This window comes from Babylonia areolata, chromosome 12, assembly GCF_041734735.1.
Source record: "Babylonia areolata isolate BAREFJ2019XMU chromosome 12, ASM4173473v1, whole genome shotgun sequence".
NCBI classification, from domain to species: domain Eukaryota; kingdom Metazoa; phylum Mollusca; class Gastropoda; order Neogastropoda; family Buccinidae; genus Babylonia; species Babylonia areolata.
This window is the reverse complement of record NC_134887.1, coordinates 35415943-35426178: the sequence shown is the minus strand read 5'-3', so window position 1 is coordinate 35426178 and position 10236 is coordinate 35415943.

Here is a 10236-nt window from a genome sequence, read left to right as displayed (position 1 = left end):
GCTCCCTGCCATGTTAAAGGTAACTTGAAAAGAATTTTGTCTTGAATAGGAACGTAACCTAACCTTCAGGGTAAACTGTACCCATGGCTCCCTGCCATGTTAAAGGTAACTTGAAAAGAATTTTGTCTTGAATAGGAACGTAACCTAACCTTCAGGGTAAACTGTACCCACAGGTCCCTGCCATGTTAAAGGTAACTTGAAAAGAATTTTGTCTTGAATAGGAAGGTAACCTAACCTTCAGGGTAAACTGTACCCACGGGTCCCTGCCATGTTAAAGGTAACTTGAAATGAATTTTGTCTTGAACACGGCCCGTGGCAGACAATTGGAAGGGCTCTCTCCACTCGTCCACCATTTGGCGTCCAGTAAAGTGACTGTGTCAGTGAAAGCGTGAATGGGTAGTGAGCTTCAGTGCAGATCAGTTGCGTTTCCCTCCTCCCTCCCCTTTTTTCACTTGAACGCCTCCAGCTTCTCTCCCCTGGTTTTGAGATATATATTCCTGTAATGCATACTACTTATGTAATAGACTGTGTCTGGCTGACTTGTCATTGCACACTAAAGGTAATTGCCTTAATATGTACACTGTCTCTTAACTCACTCAGTACGGCCAGTCCTCTCGTCTCCTCAACACAGACCCCTCGGATGTCCAGTGGGTGTCTGAATGACCCAACCTTTAGCTTCCGTCGTCAGAATTGTGGTATTCTTTGTCCACATTCACGCCTTCAGTATAAGAGCCTTCCGCTTGCAATATTTTGATGATGGTAATTGGGGTGAAACGCTGTTAACGTCGTCTCTTTCGCCGTTCATATGGAAAGAGTTAACATAGGGAGGGCAGGTAGAGATTTGTGACGGACAAGTAATTTTTTTTTTAATATATACTTGTCCTGAGGACATCTGAAAATTATCCATCAATTCCTCACCCTGATATATGTTTTTTGACAGAAATGCGGTGGTTGTGATGATCATTGCTTATCATTTCAGGCTGACATACAGAGAATGTTTGAACGATGATAGATATTTGTCCAGCAACATGAGTGGTTTACTGTTTTTAATTGAAACATTATTGTAGCCTGAGCGCCGTTCATTTCGCATTGTGTGTCGTTAATTTGCAAGTTTTGAAGATTACGTCAATCAGTTCGGAGACATTACCCATGATAAGATTGAATAATGAAAAGAGGGAAATGAAGGTTTGATAAGAAAATAAATAAATGAATTAAAACAAATTCCCAGTCAGGTATGATTCTAACTTGTCATGAACACAGGCCAGATCCATTGCACTGTTGTTCCTAGCAGTTTGAATCAAAAGTAGACATCCCTTTTCCAAGTCGGGGTGTGGTTGTGGGAAAAATATAGAATAGAATAGAATATGTCTTACTTACCAAGTGTACCGGGGTCACAAGGAATATTGCAGGGGATAGTACATAACAAGATACAGACATAAATCGAAAATCATACACAAACACAGATACAGTAGACATTAGGACACATACAAGTGCATATCAATATAAAAACGTGTGCATACTCACACATGCATGCACTACACACACACACACACACACACACACACGCACACGTTTGAACAGAAGCTGCATATTACATGTGGATGGGGCTGATGACTAGATCTTTCAGTATATGGTTGTATGCTTGAAAGGTTATTGGTTTTCAGTTCGGGAGGACCTGCAATTCCATCATAATGTCGAAAAGCAACAGGTGAAAGAGAAACCTTTGTAATGTATGTATCAGTTCGGGAGGACAGCCAATTCCATCGTAATGTGAAAGAAAAAGCTCTGTAATGTATATATCAGTTCAGGAGGACAGCCAATTCCATCGTAATGTGAAAGAAAAAGCTCTGTAATGTATATATCAGTTCGGGAGAACAGCCAATTCCATCGTAATGTGAAAGAAAAAGTTCTGTAATACATATATCAGTTCGGGAGGACAAGCAGTTCCATCGTAATGTGAAAGAAAAACCTGTGTAATGTATGTATCAGTTTGGGAGGACAGGCAGTTCCATCGTAATGTGAAAGAAAAAGCTCCTTAATGTATGTATCAGTTCGGAAGGACAGGCAGTTCCATCGTAATGTGAAAGAAAAAGCTCCTTAATGTATGTATCAGTTCGGGAGGACAGGCAGTTCCATCGTAATGTGAAAGAAAAAGCTCTGTAATGTGTGTATCAGTTCAGGAGGACAGCCAATTCCATCGCAGTGTGAAAGAAAAAGCTCTGTAATGTGTGTATCAGTTTGGGAGGACAGGCAATTCCATCGTAATATGAAAGAAAAAGCTCTGTAATATATGTATCAGGGAGGACAGGCAATTTCATCGTAATGTGAAAGAAAAAGTTCTGTAATACATATATCAGTTCGGGAGGACAGGCAGTTCCATCGTAATGTGAAAGAAAAAGCTCCTTTATGTATCAGTTCGGGAGGACAGGCAGTTCCATCGTAATGTGAAAGAAAAAGTTCTGTAATACATATATCAGTTCGGGAGGACAAGCAGTTCCATCGTAATGTGAAAGAAAAACCTGTGTAATGTATGTATCAGTTTGGGAGGACAGGCAGTTCCATCGTAATGTGAAAGAAAAAGCTCCTTAATGTATGTATCAGTTCGGGAGGACAGGCAGTTCCATCGTAATGTGAAAGAAAAAGCTCTGTAATGTGTGTATCAGTTCAGGAGGACAGCCAATTCCATCGCAGTGTGAAAGAAAAAGCTCTGTAATGTGTGTATCAGTTCGGGAGGACAGGCAGTTCCATCGTATTGTGAAAGAAAAAGTTCTGTAATACATATATCAGTTTGGGAGGACAGGCAGTTCCATCATGATGTGGAAAAGCAACAGGTGAAAGAAAAAGCTCTGTAATATATATACCAGTTCGGGGGGATAGGCAATTCCATCGTAATGTGAAAGAAAAAGCTCTGTAATGTATATACCAGTTCAGGAGGACAGGCAATTCCATCGGCAGGGTTTGTTATTGAAATGAAAGACATTGAATGGAAGGAGTTGCAGCCCTTACCTGATCATGTTATGGATGTGCGCGTGGTACATTGGCTCACCTTACACACTGCCATAGAGAGAGCGCTACGTTGCATGAGTGGGGCTCGTTGGCATTCTCAGCCAGGTGTTGTGTCGGCCTATACCTGTCTGTCAGGCCATGGCTGCATTGTGCTATAGCTTCGACATTTTCATCAAGGCTTGTGTCTGAACAGAGTGTTACGCAAAGCATAGTGCCATACGTACAGTTGGGGGGATGGTCATTTTTTGAAGAGTTGGGGTGGTATTGGATTTTATCTTCGTTGTTGTTACCCTTCGGAAATGAAACGTATGGTTTTTGATTTACGATGTGGATGTTTTATTTTTCTCCAAGAGAAGCGGTCTGGCGGAAAGCATAGTGTGTGACCCGTGCATTATTGTTATCATTATTGTTACGAATGTTATTGTCATTATTATCATAATCATCAAACTATGTTGATCAGTTCACGTATGGTGTTTTGTACCTTTTTTTTATTATTATTTACAAAGGAAAAAAAAATGATTAGCTGCGAGAAGTCTTTGGTATGTGTATCAGTTCGGGAGGACAGCCAATTCCATCGTAATGTGAAAGAAAAAGCTCTGTAATGTATATACCAGTTCAGGAGGATAGGCAGTTCCATCGTAATGTGAAAGAAAAAGCTCTGTAATCTTTCACATTACGATGGAACTGCCTATCCAGGAGTGAACTGCCAGTTCGGGAGGACAGTTGTGTCGGCCTATACCTGTCTGCCAGGCCATGAGTGAATTGTGCAGTAGCTTCAACATTTTCATCAAGGCTTGTGTCTGAACAGAGTGTTACGCAAAGCATAGTGCCATACGCACAGTTGGGGGGATGGTCATTTTTTGAAGAGTTGGGGTGGTATTGGATTTTATCGTTGTTGTTGTTGTTACCCTTCGGAAATGAAACGTATGGTTTTTGATTTACGATGTGGATGTTTTATTTTTCTCCAAGAGAAGCGGTCTGGCGGAAAGCATAGTGTGTGACCCGTGCATTATTGTTATCATTATTTTTACAAATGTTCTTGTCATTATTATCATAATCATCAAACTGTATTGATCAGTTCACGTATGGTGTTTTGTACCTTTTTTTTTTTTTATTTACAAAGGGAAAAAAATGATTAGCTGCGAGAAGTCTTTGGTATGTGTATATTCTATTAAATGACAGCATGTAGTTTTATGAGAACCATTGTGTTTTGTATGTACACAGCCCATTATCCAAGAAATATGTGTTCAGACAGCTGAGATTAGCCATTTATGAGAATACCTACAGCAATAACAGTACGGGTTTGCATTTCTTTTGAAGACTGTCACTGCCAGGAAAGGATTTACAGAGGTATGTATGTTCACACTCACAGGGACGTTGATAAAAGATTGTGCTTTTCACAGATTTAACAGTTTGCTGTTTGTTATTGAAACATGGAGAGATGATTAGATTGGATTTTTACAGATTTGACAGTTCACTTTTTGCTATTGAAACATTGAAAGATGGTTAGATTATGCTGTTCACAGATTTGACAGTTCATTTTTTGCTATTGAAACATAGAGAGATGGTAAGATTTTGCTGTTCATAGATTTGACAGTTTGCTGTTTGTTATTGAAACATGGAGAGATGGTTAGATTATGCTGTTCATAGATTTGACAGTTTGCTGTTTGTTATTGAAACATTGAGAGATGGTTAGATTATACTGTTCATAGATATGACAGTTTGCTGTTTGTTATTGAAACATGGAGAGATGGTTAGATTATGCTGTTCATAGATTTGACAGTTTGCTGTTTGTTATTGAAACATTGAGAGATGATTAGATTATACTGTTCATAGATATGACAGTTTGCTGTTTGTTACTGAAACATTGAGAGATGATTAGATTGTTATTTTCACAGATTTGACAGTTCACTGCTGGTTATTGAAACATGGAGACTGGTGAGATGGTTAGATTATGCTGTTCATAGATTTGACATTTTGCTGTTTGTTATTGAAACATGGAGAGATGGTTAGATTGTTATTTTCACAGATTTGACAGTTCACTGCTGGTTATTGAAACGTGGAGACTGGTTACTGTGGCTTCATTATAACAGAGGTTTTAACTCCCTCAGTACGGCCAGTCCTCACTTCTCCTCTACACAGACCCCTCGGATGTCCAGCGGGTGTCTGAATGACCCAACCTTTAGCTTCCGTCGTCAGAATTGTGGTATTCTTTGTCAACATTCACGTCTTCAGTATAAGAGCCTTCCGCTTGCAATATTTTGGTGATGGTAATTGGGGTGAAACGCTGTTAACGTCGTCTCTTTCGCCGTTCGTATGGAAAGAGTTAAGCTGAATGTAGTAACTTTACCAGCAGTTTTCAAAGCCTGATATTGTATTGTATGACTTTTTTATATATTTTTTTTTTATCACAGCATATTTCTCTGTGTGAAAATCAGGCTGCTGTCCTCATGGAGGTCATGTGCCCACTTTTTTTTTTTTTCCATTCATTTTTTTCTGGTAGGAATAGTATTTGTTTTACTATTGAAGTGGGATTTTTCTTCAGAATCTTTTCAGGGAAAACATGGGGCCTTGATTTATACTCTCATGAAATTGACTAGCTCCCTGACCACCACTTAAGATGTAGTGGAGGGATTAGTTCAAAAAGACTAGCTCCCTGACCACCACTTAAGATCTAGTGAAGGGATTAGTTCAAAAAGACTAGCTCCCTGACCACCGCTTAAGATATATTGGAGGGATAAGTTCAAATAGACTAGCTCCCTGACCACCGCTTAAGATGTAGTGGAGGGATTAGTTCAGAAAGACTAGCTCCCTGACCACCACTTAAGATCTAGTGGAGGGATTAGTTCAAAAAGACTAGCTCCCTGACCACCGCTTAAGATATAATGGAGGGATTAGTTCAAAAAGACTAGCTCCCTGACCACCGCTTAAGATGTAGTGGAGGGATTAGTTCAAAAAGACTAGCTCCCTGACCACCGCTTAAGATATAATGGAGGGATTAGTTAAAAAAGACTAGCTCCCTGACCACCGCTTAAGATGTAGTGGAGGGATTAGTTCAAAAAGACAAAAACAAAAAAAGGGTCTGTACATGGGACTGGAACCCATGGACACTGGCTTCTTACCACTGGGCCACCGCTGCTTTACTGAGATCCTCACACTGTGAGTGTGTTCAGTCAGTCCGTCGGTCAGTCTGTTGGTCGGTCTGTCAGTTCGTCGGTTGTTCTGTTGGTCAGTCTGTCCATCAGTGTGTCTGTAGGTCTGCTGGTCAGTCTGTCATTCAGTCTGTCTGTCAGTCTGCAGGTCACTCTGCCTGTCAGTCTGTAGGTCAGTCAGTCAGTCTGTTGATCAGTCAGCCTGTCAGTCAGTCAGTGTCTTGGTCGGTCAGCCGGTCAGTCAATCAGTCTGTTGGTTGGTCAGTCTGTCAGTCAATCAGTCTGTCGGTCTTTCAGTCAGTCAGTGTCTTGGTCTGTCAGTCGGTCGGTCGGTCAGTCAGTGTCTTGGTCAGTCGGTCAGTCAGTCTGCAGCTCGGTCAGTCTGCGGCTTGGTCAGTCTGTCAGTCAATCAGTCTGTTGGTCGGTCGGTCTTTCAGTCAGTCAGAGTCTTGGTCGGTCAGTTGGTCGGTCGGTCGGTCGGTCTGTCTGTCGGTCTGTCGGTCGGTCAGTCTGTCGGTCGGTCAGTCTGTTGATCAGTCAGTCAGTGTGGACACATTCAACAATGAGGTCAGTGAAGGGCGGAATCCAGCCACCTTCTACCCATCTTGAAATCAAAACCAGCGACAGAAGTTTGAGTGTCAGTGTGTGCAGCGTCGTTTTATGCTCAGATCTTCTTTACATCATTGAAGTCAAGATGCAGCTTTTGACAATCTACTTGGTACTTCTCGTTCGCGACGGGTGGCTGGGGTATGTTTCTGTGTGATGTGATTAGATTGAAAAGGGAGAACCTTGACAATGGACGTGTGTTCTAATAAGTGTAACTGTGCAGTTTTAGTGAATATATAAAGAAATTGTACACGATTGTAAAGATTGAATATATTTGTATTGGTTTAATTGCACTGTGAAGTAGGCTCAGCAAGCTGGAGATTGCTCACATGCAGTCTCGTCCTTTGGAATGTTAGTGTTTGAGATAAACTAGCAAAGCCAAATATATGAACAGAAAGTGAACCGTAAGAATGGATGTTTGTTCTTATGAATGTAACTTTGCAGCTTTTGTGGTTCTTTAAAGTCCATACATAGAATTGTAAAGATTAAATATATTCATGTCTAATGAATCAAAATGTAAAGATGTCTATATGTCTAGCGGTTTGAGTGACTAGTCATATCCCATATCCTTTGGAATGTAAATGTTTGAGATGAATTAATAAGAGAAATATGTGAACAGAAAATAATCAAGTGTCGCTGTTTTAATTAAACACTGTGAGCCTTGTTTTGCTGTATACCAAAGTAATTCTTGACACTTTTTTTTGTTGTTGTTGTTGTTGGGGTTTTTTGTTTTTAGTACAGCCACAGTTTCTGCGTTCGTGGGCTGCAACTCCCACATTCACTCGTATCCACACGAGTGGGCTTTTACATGTATGACCGTTTTTACCCCGCCATGTAGGGAGCCATACTCCGTTTTCGGGGGGGTGCATGCTGGGTATGTTCTGGTTTCCATAACCCACCGAATGCTGATATTGATTACAGGATCTTTAACGTGCGTATTTGATCTTCTGCTTGCATATACACACGAAGGGGGTTCAGGCACTAGCAGGTCTGCACATATGCTGACCTGGGAGATCATAAAAATCTCTGTCCTTTACCCACCAGGCGCCGTCACCGTGATTCGAACCTGGGACCCTCAGATTGACAGTCCAACGCTTTAACCACTCGGCTATTGCGCCCGTCAACCACAACTAAATATAAGCACTCTACTTTGTGATGATACTTTTCGGGTTTTTCCGTTTTTCCCCCAACATGATGTGCCATGTGATTCCTCCCCTTTTTCCCATTTACCTCCTTGTCACCACGGACATATAATGATGGTAGTATATCTCCTGTAATGGTTTTGTAAGTTATTTGCAGAAAAAAAAAAAAAAAATTGTGGTGAGGTGTAAGAAAGCTCAGTCAAAGAGCTATAGTGACTTTAAGAACATTGATGATTCTTTGATGATCCTTTTATATATGTATATTTTGATATATAGATATACTTAGATATACGTACATACATTATTTGTGAACATTTGGCAGAAAAACTACGCATTGATTCTTGGAAAACAAATTCTGTGAGATTTGTTTACAGATTAGTTTTGAGTTGGTTGCATCATTTCGTCTTCAGATTCAGCTGTGTCTAATTTTATTTGGTCAAACTACACAGCAGATTTTATCATGGATAAATTGTGCATTTGTAATCCAGTATGAAAGCTGCACAGCAAATTTTTATAATGGATGTGCATTTATAATTCAGTAAGATAATTGCACAGCAAATTATGTAATGCATGTACATTCGTAATCCAGTATGAGAATTGCACAGCAAATTGTACAATGGATGTGCATTTGTAATCCACTATGAGAATTGCACAACAGATTTTATAATGGATGTGCATTTGTAATCCGGTATGAGAATTGCATCTTGGAGATGTCACATCAGACTCTGTAAGGCTTTGGACTTTTGAGCCAGTGTTCATCAGTGATCGGGGTAAAAAAAAAAACCCCAAAAAACCCCACTTTAGCGTGGTATTTTGTCCTTAGAAAGGCTTTTTACTCCATTTTTCCCTTAGTCCACCCACATGTGAATGGTTACCTAAACCCAAAGTTGGTTGGGGAAGGTGTGAACGGCAGTGGGAGAGGATTTGACCCAGTTTTCCTGTGCCCAGCCTCAATCACAGTGGATGTGAATTCACTGCCCCTTAATCACAGTGGATGTGAGTGAATTCACTGCCCCTTAATCACAGTGGCTGTGAATTCACTGCCCCTTAATCACAGTGGCTGTGAATTCACTGTCTCTTAAACACAGTGGATGTGAATTCACTTCCTCTTAAACACAGTGGATGTGAATTCACTGTCCCTTAAACACAGTGGATTGAATTCACTGTCCCTTAAACACAGTGGATTGAATTCACTGTCCCTTAAACACAGTGGATGTGAATTCACTGCCTCTTAAACACAGTGGATGTGAATTCACTGCCCCTTAATCGGTGGATGTGAGTGAATTCACTGCCCCTTAATCACAGTGGATGTGAATTCACTGCCCCTTTGTCCAGCCCTAAGCACAGTGGGTATGAATTCATTGCCCCTTAAACACAGTGGATGTGAATTCATTGCCCCTTTGTCCAGCCCTAAGCACAGTGGGTATGAATTCATTGCCCCTTAAACACAGTGGATGTGAATTCATTGCCCCTTTGGCCAGCCTTAATCACAGTGGATGTGAATTCACTGCCCCTTAAACACAGTGGATGTGAATTCACTGTCCCTTAAACACAGTGGATGTGAATTCACTGTCTCTTAAACACAGTGGATGTGAATTCACTGTCCGGATGTGAATTCACTGTCCCTTAAACACAGTGGATGTGTGTCACTGCCCCTTAAACACAGTGGATGTGAATTCACTGCCCCTTAATCACAGTGGATGTGAATTCACTGCCCCTTAATCAGGGTGGATGCGAGTGAATTCACTGCCCCTTAATCACAGTGGATGTGAATTCATTGCCCCTTTGTCCAGCCTTAATCACAGTGGGTATGAATTCACTGCCCCTTAAACACAGTGGATGTGAATTCACTGCCCCTTTGTCCAGCCCTAAGCACAGTGGGTATGAATTCATTGCCCCTTAAACACAGTGGATGTGAATTCATTGCCCCTTTGTCCAGCCTTAATCACAGTGGGTATGAATTCACTGCCCCTTAAACACAGTGGATGTGAATTCATTGCCCCTTTGTCCAGCCTTAATCACAGTGGGTATGAATTCATTGCCCCTTAAACACAGTGGATGTGAATTCATTGCCCCTTTGTCCAGCCCTAAGCACAGTGGGTATGAATTCATTGTCCCTTAAACACAGTGGATGTGAATTCACTGTCTCTTAAACACAGTGGATGTGAATTCACTGTCCGGATGTGAATTCACCGTCTCTTAAACACAGTGGATGTGAATTCACTGTCCGGATGTGAATTCACCGTCTCTTAAACACAGTGGATGTGAATTCACTGTCCGGATGTGAATTCACCGTCTCTTAAACACAGTGGATGTGAATTCACTGTCCG